At 33.8% G+C, this 12,761-nt stretch overlaps 1 long non-coding RNA gene across 1 annotated transcript; it reads left to right on the top strand.

The window, feature by feature from the left end:
- The first annotated feature begins 9,341 nt into the window (after nucleotides 1–9,341).
- Nucleotides 9,342–12,541, top strand: LOC136274897 (uncharacterized). Its single transcript, XR_010713352.1, has 3 exons — nucleotides 9,342–9,548; nucleotides 9,829–10,630; nucleotides 11,389–12,541. It is a non-coding gene; the product is annotated as an uncharacterized lncRNA (long non-coding RNA).
- The last annotated feature ends 220 nt before the right edge of the window (nucleotides 12,542–12,761 follow it).

The raw sequence follows: 12,761 nt of genomic DNA, 5'->3' as shown, positions 1-12,761 counted from the left end.
GCTGGAAATGAAAATCTGTCACTTCCGGTCGAAACCGGAAGGGAATCAAATTTTTCGAAAAAATGAATTTTCTGATCAAATCAAAAATGAATAAGTCTTTTATAGAGCTTAATAAGCTTAATCTAACACTGAAAGCCGTTTTAAAATCGGACGATGCATTACAGAGATATACGAGTTCAAAAAATGATTTTTCCGGAAAATTTGATTCCGCGTTTTTGGTTAAGAAATTAGTATCAAGTTCTTGGTTAAATTAACTTGTACCTAAAAATTAATTGTTAAGTCGTACTGTAACACATTCGGATTTTTTTTGTTAAGTCGTTCTTGAAATCGGAAAGGTTTTTGTTAAGTCGTACCAGGAATAATTTGATTTTTTCATCTTTTTATTTAAGGTACTCTTGTTATTGGTTTAAGAGCTCTGCTTCTTACAGGAACTTCCAGCTTTACTTCCGACATTAACGGAAGACCCACTCGTTGCTTTGCAACGAGCTTTGCTCTAGTTATTTTTTTTTTCTTCTAGACGCCAACTTTGATCCTTAATATCTCGCTCGTTTGTTCACCGATTGTTTTGAAATTTTCAGGACTGATAACATGCCGCGAGATGTTGTCGTTGCATATTTTAGTTGAGGAAAATCCCTACCCGGTTTTGAGTTATTCCCCTTCTAGTAAAATTTAACGACTTCTTTTGTCCAGGGGGTTTAGCTTTAACGATGACTGGCAGAGTCTCAAAGATGGGCTGGTTTGGAAGTTAATACATTGAATTTGTGCGAGATATATTTTATTTATTATTTAAATGCAAATAAAAGGGTTGGTATGGATGTTGAAACAAAGGTAAGAAAAAAAATCAAAAAAATTCGCGTATTTTCCGTGTTAGTTTTCTACCTGATAAAAATTTGTTAAAACATGTATTTTAAAAGTTCTTGGTCTTACCCAGACCTTTCATTCGGTATACCGAAAAAGGGGCTGGCCCTTATAATTAGGGAGTTAGAGGCGTCCAAAGTTTCTTGTCAATAACTTAAAAAGGAAAAAACATTTCTAATGCATTATTGAAGCAAAGTTGTAAAGAAATTAATTTTGAATCCTTCTATAGTATTCAATTTAATGTTTTCGTAATTTATAGTCAGTATTTGCAGAAACAATTGTTGTCAGTTCGGTCCATTTGTGTGGGGGTGCGCACGTTTATGAGGTTATGAAAGGGCTTCTTGTAATGCATTAACTGATACATGTAGCGCGCAAAAATAATTCCACATAAATTTCCTAAATGTTTTTATACATATGTACATTTTCATTTCATATAGATAAACCTCTTTGACCTTATTTTTGTTGTTTGTTTCATAACTGTGCCCCTGTCTATATTTAGATATATTTAGACCCAGGTAATCGATCGATAGGAGAGTCGCTAGCTGTATTCAGGCCGTCGCCTAGACGACAGTGCATGTGCTTGTAGAGCCGGACGTACACGTTTAACGCCCCACTGTGTTACTGTAACAGAGACATTTTGAATTGTTTCAGTACTGGGAGATGTGTTAATAAAATGGTTCCAATGCATGGTAATTAAACTCAACTTTTCTACAATACGTATACACGGCCTTCATATAAAGCACAATGTGTATTACTGACATGACAATGTACGCTGGCAATTTGCGATGGATATAATATAATTATCATCGTGGAGATGATTTTAAAAAGTGAACTTAATATTCGTATACGATAATATTTGAATCCAAAGCCGCTAGTTTTAAGTTACGGTTATTAGGGATATTAATTATTACTTGCCCCGCGTTTCAGGTTTTTTACTTGCAAAACATCTACAAACGAAAATACCTAACAACCTTCAGCAGCAACTTATAAATTATTTATTCCATACAAAATTCTAAAGAGGTAATTAAATAAATTTTATAAATGCTTTATACTTGTATTCGCTATCTTCCATGGAAAAAAGTGGCATGGAAAAAATGTTGTTCAATGTTCATCAAATACGCTGTAGCCTTAGCAATCGAAAATAATTAACAAACTGAATATTGATAGATTGACATATCAACAAACATTCAGACCCGCAATGTGTTTTTTTACAAGTTCTATAAAATGTAGACTCAATGACTGAATTCTTTACCGTTTTCCGTGTGGGTTATTTTGAATCACGTGTGTACGTTATGTGTAGCCATATAGTTGAACACTTTTTAAAAGTGTTTAATTTTTAAAAGAAATTGTGTACATGCAGAGCAATGCAATGCTAGGACAATAAAATTCCAACAATGTATATGGTGAGGCCGGTCAGACTGATACTGGTTCTGCTTGTTCTACAAATAGCGAATGTAAGACGAAGTATTTGGGTGTTATATTTTAAACAAATATAAGTATTGCTTTCTTAAAAGCTTGCATTACTCAACAAAGTATTTTATTGGAATCATTCTTAGTTACCTTAGCTGCATATATGTACCGCTCGGTCTGTATCCCGGAAAAATTGACTACCATCCGAAATTTTTCATACAAGGTCTACAGACTTGCAGCTAACATTACCTTTAAAATACATTTTAGAATTTGCAGCTGTTTATAAATTCATTAAAAAGACGCGCAGAACCAAGTGGTAATATGTCGTTTGATATGGGATTTATGACGTCTATTTATATTGTTTTCATTAAAATTATTTCATTATTTCAAGCTTATGGGTGGAATGAAATCAGTTTCTCGAAGCAAACTATTTTTATAAAATTTACATAAAAAATTGAATTATCATGGAGTTGCCCCCCCCCCCCCCTCCCCATTTTGGTAGCATGTAAAAAAAAGTGGTATGAAAATCATGAAATTATGAGTGAAATTTTGAAAATTTTGGAAAATTGGTATAAATTTTTTTGCTTGTCAAGATTTGTTGGATGAGTCCCCCCCCCCCCCCTTTCAAAAACGATGCTACGTGCTTGGAAATTACTCATTTCTTCATTCCCCTCTTTAATAAACAAAACAAATTAACAAATAAACCGATCTAGATAAATATAATTACATGTATCAAAAATAAACTTAAAAAACAAACTACACATTCATCCTTCACCCACAATATTGCTTTTCGATATTTGTCATCGTTGTAGACCCGTGTAACAATTTGTTAAGTAGGTGCTTGCACGAAAAAGAACCCCTTGCTGATCTACATTTTCATTAACGCATACAGAGAAAAAATATATTTTGATTTATTTTTGAATTTCTTTTGATGTAAAAAAAAAAAAGAGAAAAAATTGGTTCTCAGTCTCTCTTTATGCCTGTTTGTTAGCGGTTAATCGGTTCATTTTGAATATCCTTTTGTAATTTAAAAAAAGCGATGTAAATTTTTTTCATGCAATATTTCGGATAAAGCAATGAAGAGTTGTTTCTTGAAATATTAGAGAGGTTTAGCAGACCAACGTGTACGTGTACTTGTACGTGTAGGCTACAAGTTAGAACTACCCGTACCAGCTCAATTACTTTTCTTGTTTAGCAGTTGTAACGTGTACTTGTACGTTTAAATGTTTTAATGTTATTATGGATATCCTCTCCTACTAAGCTGAGAATGTTGGTTATAAACGAAAAGTAGGAATTATGCATGTGTTAATTTTTTTAATCATCATGTATTATATATGCACATTTTTATTTATCGCAAATTCATAAGATAACGGAGCCATTGCATGTTTTTGGAGGAAGAGATGCGTGAAATATAACTCCAATAACATATTAAACGCTAATGAAAATTTATGTTGGTAGATATCAGTATTCGCATTGAATATTCAGGCTTAAGAAAAGTTAACATATTTTTTTAAAATTAATAGACAACAGGAAAACAGAGGCTACAAGTTCGACCTTACGGGTACTTTGCAATTTACACGTATGTTTATTCGGGTACATACGTGTAGAAATTCGTAATTTCACAAACTGATGACGTAATGCACATATTTTCCGTTCTACACGTACACGTACGCGTACACGTTGGTTTGCTAAACCTCTCTAATATTAGACCATTGAATTGTAAAATGCTAACATTGACAATTGTGCCCGATTTCTTTTTTTTTTTTTAGGTAAAACTTTATTGATTTAAGGAGGCCGACTTTAGTTTGCATTGCGCATGTTGTTGCGCATTCTAATATAATACAGTTGATTTATACTTCTTGTGAATTTTCGTCGATATCATTTATAAAATTGAACACAAAATACAGATAAAATATTTAGATTGTTAAAGGAAATTTTTATTTTTAACACGATTTTTACGTTGTGCGGTAGGGGAGCATTGTCATTGCGCTTTTATGACGTTATGATAAAATGAAGCTTTGCAGGAGTACGTTATAAGAAATAACATAAAAGAAAAAGTAAAAATTGTACGCTGTTGAAATTTTATATACAGAATGATGCTATCCTCGAGGACATTTTCCTTATTTTTGGAATGAATCCATTATACCAATCATCTTTCGTGATGATCAAATATATAGCAAAATCTGGTGCATTTTAATATTTTGAGATGGTCCCCACTAAAAACCAGACGGTAGAATTTTGTGTTTTTTACATATAAGGTAGGAAAAGCTATTAATAATCATATATAACAATTTGAGAAAAAAATCTATTGTAGTATTTTTTTTAAAACTGCTTTGATGTGCGGAAAGTGCAGTTTCCTTTATATTCCTATAGTAAATGTACCTCTATTTTGAGATGGTCCCTAAAAAGAACCAGACAGTCGATTTTCAAGAACCTTCGCAAATAAACTAGAGTTGATTTAAATTACATATGGTTGAAAAATAAAGAGTTATGCTATTGTAGTTTTTCCGCAAAAAAACCCAAATCGGCCTCCTTAAAAAATGATTCTTTGAGACAAACAAATTGACATAATCAATAAGAGTTTGACAATCTCTAACTGCAGGTCCGTAGCTTTTAGTCAGAAAAAGAATCGGATGGACGACCTAGGACACAGATTGTCCATCCGAATTTCTTCAAAATTGCCATTATTTTCGTACGCGGACGCAATACTCACCGAGACTAAATAGTTCGTATCTTAAGTTTTAAGTTTTAACTGCTTTGAAAGGTAATATTGGTTTTTGATAATTATGAACATGAATAATTAAATAAAAATGGTTAAAATTACAGTAAAATTACCGGCATCGGTCTTCTCCGTGCGCGGATCTAGAAGGGGAAGGGTTCCAGACCCCCCCCCCCCCCCAGCGAAATTTCTTTCAATTACGTGTACATTATAAACTTACCAAATATGCCTCGGACATCCCTTGGCAAACTCAAATAACCGTCTGACTTTTCAACCCCTACCCCGGAAAAATTTTCTGATCCGCGCATGTTCCCCCTCCTGGAAATACAAAATTATTCTTCAAAACCCCTTGTAAAATTTCCAGGATCTCCGCATATATACTAAGAGATTCATTGGCGCTTGCGTTTGATAAAAATGCGTGTAAATCGTTTGCCAATGGTCTTTTTACCTTCGTACCGGGCATAACCACAGTCCCACTCTGTGAATAAAATGCGGCGATTCAAACTAGAGACAACGTGTTAAGATCTGTATTTGCTTATAAACATGTAGTATCATCGTGCAAAATGCACTGTTCAATTATAATTTTTTTTTTTACTTTACTTGTAAAATTCAACATCTGTTTCGTAATTTTTTCTCACAGTTTATTTCTTACATAGTTACTTTTTTATTTAGTGATTGACACTTTTCAGACTTTATATGTGATTTCAAAGAGACAGAGTGTCATGTCTCAAGGACTGTTAATCTCTTAAAACAACATTGTGCAATTATCAGATTTTCATTTCTTGGACATCAAAGACTCATTGAGTTTATTTAATTATTTTATATCTGTGAACCTTTCACTCAGCTTACTTATATCATTACCTGTCAATTTATACTCATTGTTAAGATTCTTATAAATAGTTATGTACAATTGTGGCCGGTGTAACGAAGAATTTTGACCCGGGTTGAAAATTGACCCGGGGGTCATTTTTCCACGTTGAATAATGAGACGAAAGGTGTTGAATAAAGACCCTAATCCGTTGAAAATTGACCCGCATCGTGGAATTTTGATCATAAAACCGGTTCAAAATTCAACAGCAAAGCACAAAATAACGAATCAATATAATTATAACTTGAGTTTATTTAATCAAAAATTATCAGTTTATACATATTTATTCTTTATATTTATATGTTTCACCGGGGGGGGGGGGGGGGGGGGGTTAAAAATGAGACTTTATAAATGAATGTTTTTTATTTACATATTATCACTTTAAATATGTAATAACTATTTTATTCATAATAAACTTTTCGCGTATAATTGCTGTTTTGTGTGATATCTATATATTTCTTTAAAAAATATATGTTTTTTGAAGAATATTGGTATATGTCACAGGATTAATTGTTTTAGTTAATTAGTATTCATATTTGCGTTCACTTATTTCAACATTTCATGTTTTCATTTCCCATTGTTCATTTGTTTACATTCACACCGCTTCATTCATTCATACAATCTTTCATAGTATGATAGTAGTACGAGAGGTCACGTGTTTACGTTTGGCGGGTGGATCAGTGAATGAAAGGGTGTGTTAGACTGGTTTTTCGGGTTTAAGTGAGTGAGTGCGCATGTCCGTTTGCATTGTCGAATTTTTAGCACGAACTTTGATTTAATATCATGACGCCACCCAAGACAGACGGTTGAATTATTAAGCTTCATAGCTTGTCAACCCGACTATTATCTTAGTTCATATTGCTGTTATACTTGGTGGGTTATTTTAATCAAATATGTGTAATTTAAATATTATTTAACTAAAGATAAATTTAATGAGTGAATGTAGAGAATGAGAGTGTTTTAGTAATATTATAATTGTGTTTGATTATAGATCACCTAGCTGTACTTGAAGAAACCATTTATTCGATATACAAATACAACAATAAATATTCAGCGTCATTTCCACAAAAGGCCTTGGAGTTCTTAATTGTTCCCAAATGTAGCCCTGAATATTATATATCAGCTACCCCTTGACATATGCATAGTTACACGTTAAAATATTTAATGCAGTTAAACTCCATTTTTTAAATTCGCTGGAGAAGTGTACAAATGTAAATATTTTAAAAATTACAATACATCATATTGTTTAATTTTGGTTTTACGTTCACCCAGTAAACTGAAACTTTGATATTGTTCATTGTAGATTTTCTGGGTGTGTGCAAATACAAAATTTAGAGTATGTCATATTGAGATTTTTGTGCTCGCACCCACTCAGTTTGTTAAAACTGTGATTATCTGAATTTTGTATTCACACCTATCCAGCCAATAACAGTGTACAAAATGATGATATGCTAACATGTATACTCTTTCATGAACAATGCTGTAGTAACTATATCTTGAAAGCCATTTTTTTAAATTTAATTTGTTACGTAGTTACTAGGGTAACTAAATATCATCAAATCGCTGATTTTTTTAGGCATAAACAATTCTCCTTCGTGGAATCTGTAGCAAGTTAGCAACCTCATTTTTGTACAGGATGACAATAAAATAATTTTGCTTAATAGTTTCTAAATTGCTTTGATTACAAAAATTTATCATAAATACTAACAGTAATTGTTTTCGTCAATAAATAGGTAAATTGCATTTTTTGAATAGAAATATGAAGAAGAAGATCATACATCAGCGTTGGAGTAGATGGTTGACCTTCCTATCACAGCCACCTACATTAATAAACGTGTTTTAATGAACGGAATGATCAAAATTATTGAATGGATTGGATAAGAGTCATAGCCTATGTAAACCCTTTCAAACATACAAAGTCAAGAAGAAATTATATAAAGTCATAAGAATAAAGTATTACAAGTTTACAGAATACTATTGATATTATGTGCATATAAGACAGGGGATACTTGAATATTAAATAATTATCTGAATATTTATCATATATGATTGTATGGCTTATTGTTGGTATACATGTTGACTCACACCTACATTAACAAACCTATCACCTTCATTTATACTTGTAAGGATACAAACATAAGAATGACATTTTCATGATCCAACCCATTTGAAAAGAACATTTTAAAACTAAAACTTTCAAAAATGTGCATTGTTGTACATTTAAACTGTGTAGAGTAAGTTCCAGTTCAGATCAAAACTCTGAGGTTGGGGTCAATTCTCAACAGGATCAATTTTCAACGTGTCGATGTCATCAGAGTTTAGAAAAATCTTTCTCATACCGTTGAAAAATGACCCCGGGTATAAATTTCACGATTTTGGTCTCAGTTTTCAACGTTGAAAAATGACCCCCCGGATCAATATTCAACGTTGAAAAATGACCCCCGGGTCAATTTTCAACCCGGGTCAATATTCTTCGTTACACCGGCGCAGTCTGGAATACGGCGGCCAGCCCCGGCCACGTCGACTCTCCCAGAGTCTTGAGTCCGGAGGCCACTTCTGGCCATATCCGACTTGTTTGTAACATGTCTGTCTGTTAAATTGTTATAATGTTGCCATCGTTGAGTCTCGTCCAATAACGTGGAATCCTGCATCAATTGCCTGTTTATTTCTCTGGAACTGTATACTGGTGGACCTTCGGGAATACGGCAAACCTACCCTTCGTTTTAGCTTACGGCCCACAGCGCGCCCCAACCTTTTACCTTATACACTTTACGCCAACATTCCCTCACCCGGTTCGTACTGCACACGACCGATGCAGATCCAGACGAATTCTCTATCACCGTAAAATCTACGCGGTCACAGAAATATAATACTTTGTTTCTCAGTGTTTACACATCTAATATTGTACTATGGTCAGCTATCAATTTTTTGTAATACGTCACAAGTATGACGCAGCTACGACGGAAAACCTAATCGTTGCTTGCAACGAGCTCGTCTCTAGTTGATTTATATATTTTTTTTTTTTAAACTAAACTTTATTTTTTTAAACTGAACTTTAGTTCTTTTTACACCTTAAAAAAAGTTTAACCTCTATTATATCTTTCGTAGGCATGGATGTTGCCACAAGTGATATGAGAGGCCCAGATGGAACCCACGTGTCCAAGCGGGTGACCACCGTACCCTATCATAACCACTGTTGATACATGTATAGGGGATCGAACTCGGTTCGCAGCTATGAGAAGCGTATGCATTGTCAACTACGCTACTTGGACACCCTTTATACCATTTTTAACATTTCTGATAGTGTTAGTGACCTGGTGTTTATGTATATATCCTCTAATATCTATCACTTCAGATATAAAGTGTTCACGGGAATTTATTTTGAAATGACATTTACTTGATCATTAATTGTTACTACAGAGGGAGTTATAATTTTTGATTTAATTTTATATATTTTTTTTCAATTCAGTTTGCTATGCTATCAATACAACCATAGATGACACAAAGGGTGTGTGAAATGCGTTCCATTAAAACTGATTTTCATCAACTTGCACATAGTCCTAACTGCACTGGTGCTGTTGATGGTACGCTTATACCCATAAAAGGAATGACTGGCCCCGATGAACCTGCCTTCGTCTGTAGGAAAAAAATAAATGCGTGATATATGCTGGCGGTAGCTGATGCCAAAATGAGGTTAATTAATTCATGCATTTATTATTTTAACCGTTAAAAGAAGTATGCTTTTTTTAAATCTATTTTGTTTCCGCTTTTACCTAAGTACATGTATACAACACACCTTTTCATTGTTAGATACTGATACATCAATGATATTTCTACAAGTTAATTAAAATAATTTAGAGGACTTTTTTCTACTGAAGATTCATACACGTCAATGCCTGCTTTCCTGAATCTACACACGATGCATATATGCTGGCAAAATCCGGGCTTTCTGATCGGGTCGAGTCTTTTTCAGAGAGTGGCCGGATTCCGGTTGCTCGGGGATTCGGGATACCCATTGCGTACCTGGTAACGGACCAACTATCAGCCCCAAAACAACAGAAAAGGGGGAGAAATTCAACGACAGTCATGGTAAACCAGACAAGTGGTTGAGAGGGAATTTGGCGTTTTGGAGGCTAGGTTTAGGTGGCTAATAAAATAACGGTGGCTTTGAAAATGTAAACTAAATCACAACAAATTTTGGCACAGAAAAGTTGTTACAAGTAACGTGTACGATACATAATCTCTTGTACCTGCTTACATAAGCCTAGGGGTGTTTTACCATTTTCACCGATTAATTGTTACAGAGTAATTAAAAAATGTTTTATACTTCATAAAATAGCATTAAAAGAAAAAGTTTCGTAACAAGAAAGATGACAAATGGTAAATTACCACCATAACATGATGTTTTTGGGCAATGCACCTGTTTCGGCTCATCAAACAATTGCTTTGAATAAAGACACATTCACATATTTGTTTTATCTTTATAGTGATTGTAATCTTTTTTATTTAGGTCTTACGTAAAAAAAAATCCACCCTCCCCAAGGAAAAAAGGAGAAAAAATATTACATATGCTTTATATTGGACTTATTTTAAATAAAAATATCAATTTCTTTTTCAAGTTCGCAGAGAGTACATTCATAGCCTTTCCAGCCATAGACGAACCGCAGGTACAACTCAGGGTTGTATATGAGAGTCATGGGGGTCTAGCAATAAATAGACCATTCAAAGTGAATAATACAGTAAAGATATGTCAAACAGAGGAAAGGGGGTTCAAGGTAATACACATTACACTTCTAACTGTCTGGCTAAAGATCCACACAAGGAATCTTCAAGTTATTTAATTTTCATACCCGTTAATAAGCAATGTCTGTGAAATGAAGAGTTTAATAATTTCATATCACTAATTATAGCTTAACACTGTTCGTAAATAAGTATTTACCGCCATATTTCTTTTTTATTACCGCTATTTCTACAACCCACATATAAGCCGCAGACCTCTTACAGTTTTAAGTATTTTGTTATAGAGCTCTCACCTGTGTTGATGTACCACTTGCCTCGCTGTGTGACTTGGTCGCGATGAAATTATCAAATTTTACGCCCTATTTTCATGACAGGTGTATACTAACAAAAAAAACCAGGTCAATGCATTATTTACAAATAGAACATGTGCCGTACATAGAAAAGAATTAAATGCATAAAATCCAAAGACAGCAGAGGAAATACTCGACATTTATACTTCACCTCGATTTTCAGGTATGCAATTAAATGTAAATAAATTGAAGGGTTTATACTCATATCTGTGTGACGGTGCCCTTTTACGACTAGTGTTCAGCTTTAAATTGCCCTTTCAATAAATTATATATTGGTATGATCCCTGTTTGCACTCGTTTAATAGATTTGATGATTTATTTAAATTTTTAACTTTCTTGCAAGGCTAACTGTATTGTAATGAGTAAGTGATGCAGTGCTAATCAACACAAAGTACAAGAAGCTGTGCATGTTATTATTTACATTTATTTTATATTCTTTTCAGCTGGATTATGCAGGAGGTCGATCCAGAAATTCTTCCCCCTGTTTTCCACTTGGAGTGTCGCACACCCACCAACTGCTCTAACAGCAATTGCCCCCACATCTATGAACTACAGAACAGCTTTAACGTAAATGTAGGGTAGCTGCCAAAGATGTTATACGTGCATGAAGGGCTATGTATTTCAGAAGCCATCATTGACAATGCCCACAAGGAAATTGCATTTCCATGTTGATATATTGCTATCACAAAGTATGGTTCTTAATCTTTCTGTAGTGAAAACTGAACACAAGCAAGAATTGCTTTTGCATGCATAGACATAAATTTACCGTTATGCTCATCAAAGAATTGATAAAAATATATGAAGGAAATTTCAAGAGTGTTTTGATTATGCAGGAGGTCGATCCAGAAATTCTTCCCCCTGTTTTCCACTTGGAGTGTCGCACACCCACCAACTGCTCTAACAGCAATTGCCCCCACATCTATGAACTACAGAACAGCTTTAACTTAAATGTAGGGAAGCTGCCAAAGATATTATACCTGCGTGAAGGGCTATGTATTTCAGAAGCCATCATTGACAAAGCCCAGAAGGAAATTGCATTTTCAAGTTTATATATTGCTATCACATAGTATGGTTCCTTATCATTTTGTAGTGAAAACTGAACACGAGCAAGAATTTCTTTTGCGAGAATAGACATAAATTTACCGTTATGCTCATAAATGAATTGATAAAAAAAAATGAATGAAATTAGATGAGGAATTTTTTTTCTGTTATAGTATTTTGCAGCAGAAGTAACTTTCACTGGTTTTGGGGATGTTCCCATGTAACAAGAGACTACACATTTGTAGCAATTTTTCCCTGTCACATTTGTATAGAGTACCATCTTTCATTATTGAGCATTTGATATCATTATGAGCAGAGGTTTTTTTTTCCATAGACAGCAATATGGCTGCTATGTATCATCCACTGATAGAACAAATAAAGAGAAAATATTATCAATGCATGGATTTGGAAGGGGTTAATGTTTGGAATGATCTTATCTTATTATATCAGGGATCAACTGTTTATCCTCAAATTGAATCTAAAAATGGGTATCTTGATGGAAGAACTATTAAAAATAAATTAAGATCAGACATGAGCAATGTACCTTTATTTTTTTCTCCATCGCCCCAAAGTGAATTTTCCACTAAATCCAATTTAATGTGGATAAAAGTACATGATTAAAATACAACACCCTTGATATTTCTGCTTTCCTTTTTAACAATGTTTTAAATAGTATATGTAATGCATTTAAAACTCAAATTCTTCTATTGCGTAAACAAGGCTCGGGCCTTGTTATTGTTTCCATTGGGTCAGGCAAAAAAAAAATATGTGTCTT

This window comes from Magallana gigas, chromosome 1 (assembly GCF_963853765.1).
Source record: "Magallana gigas chromosome 1, xbMagGiga1.1, whole genome shotgun sequence".
In the NCBI taxonomy this organism is placed as follows: domain Eukaryota; kingdom Metazoa; phylum Mollusca; class Bivalvia; order Ostreida; family Ostreidae; genus Magallana; species Magallana gigas.
This window is presented reverse-complemented; position numbering and strand designations above follow the sequence as displayed.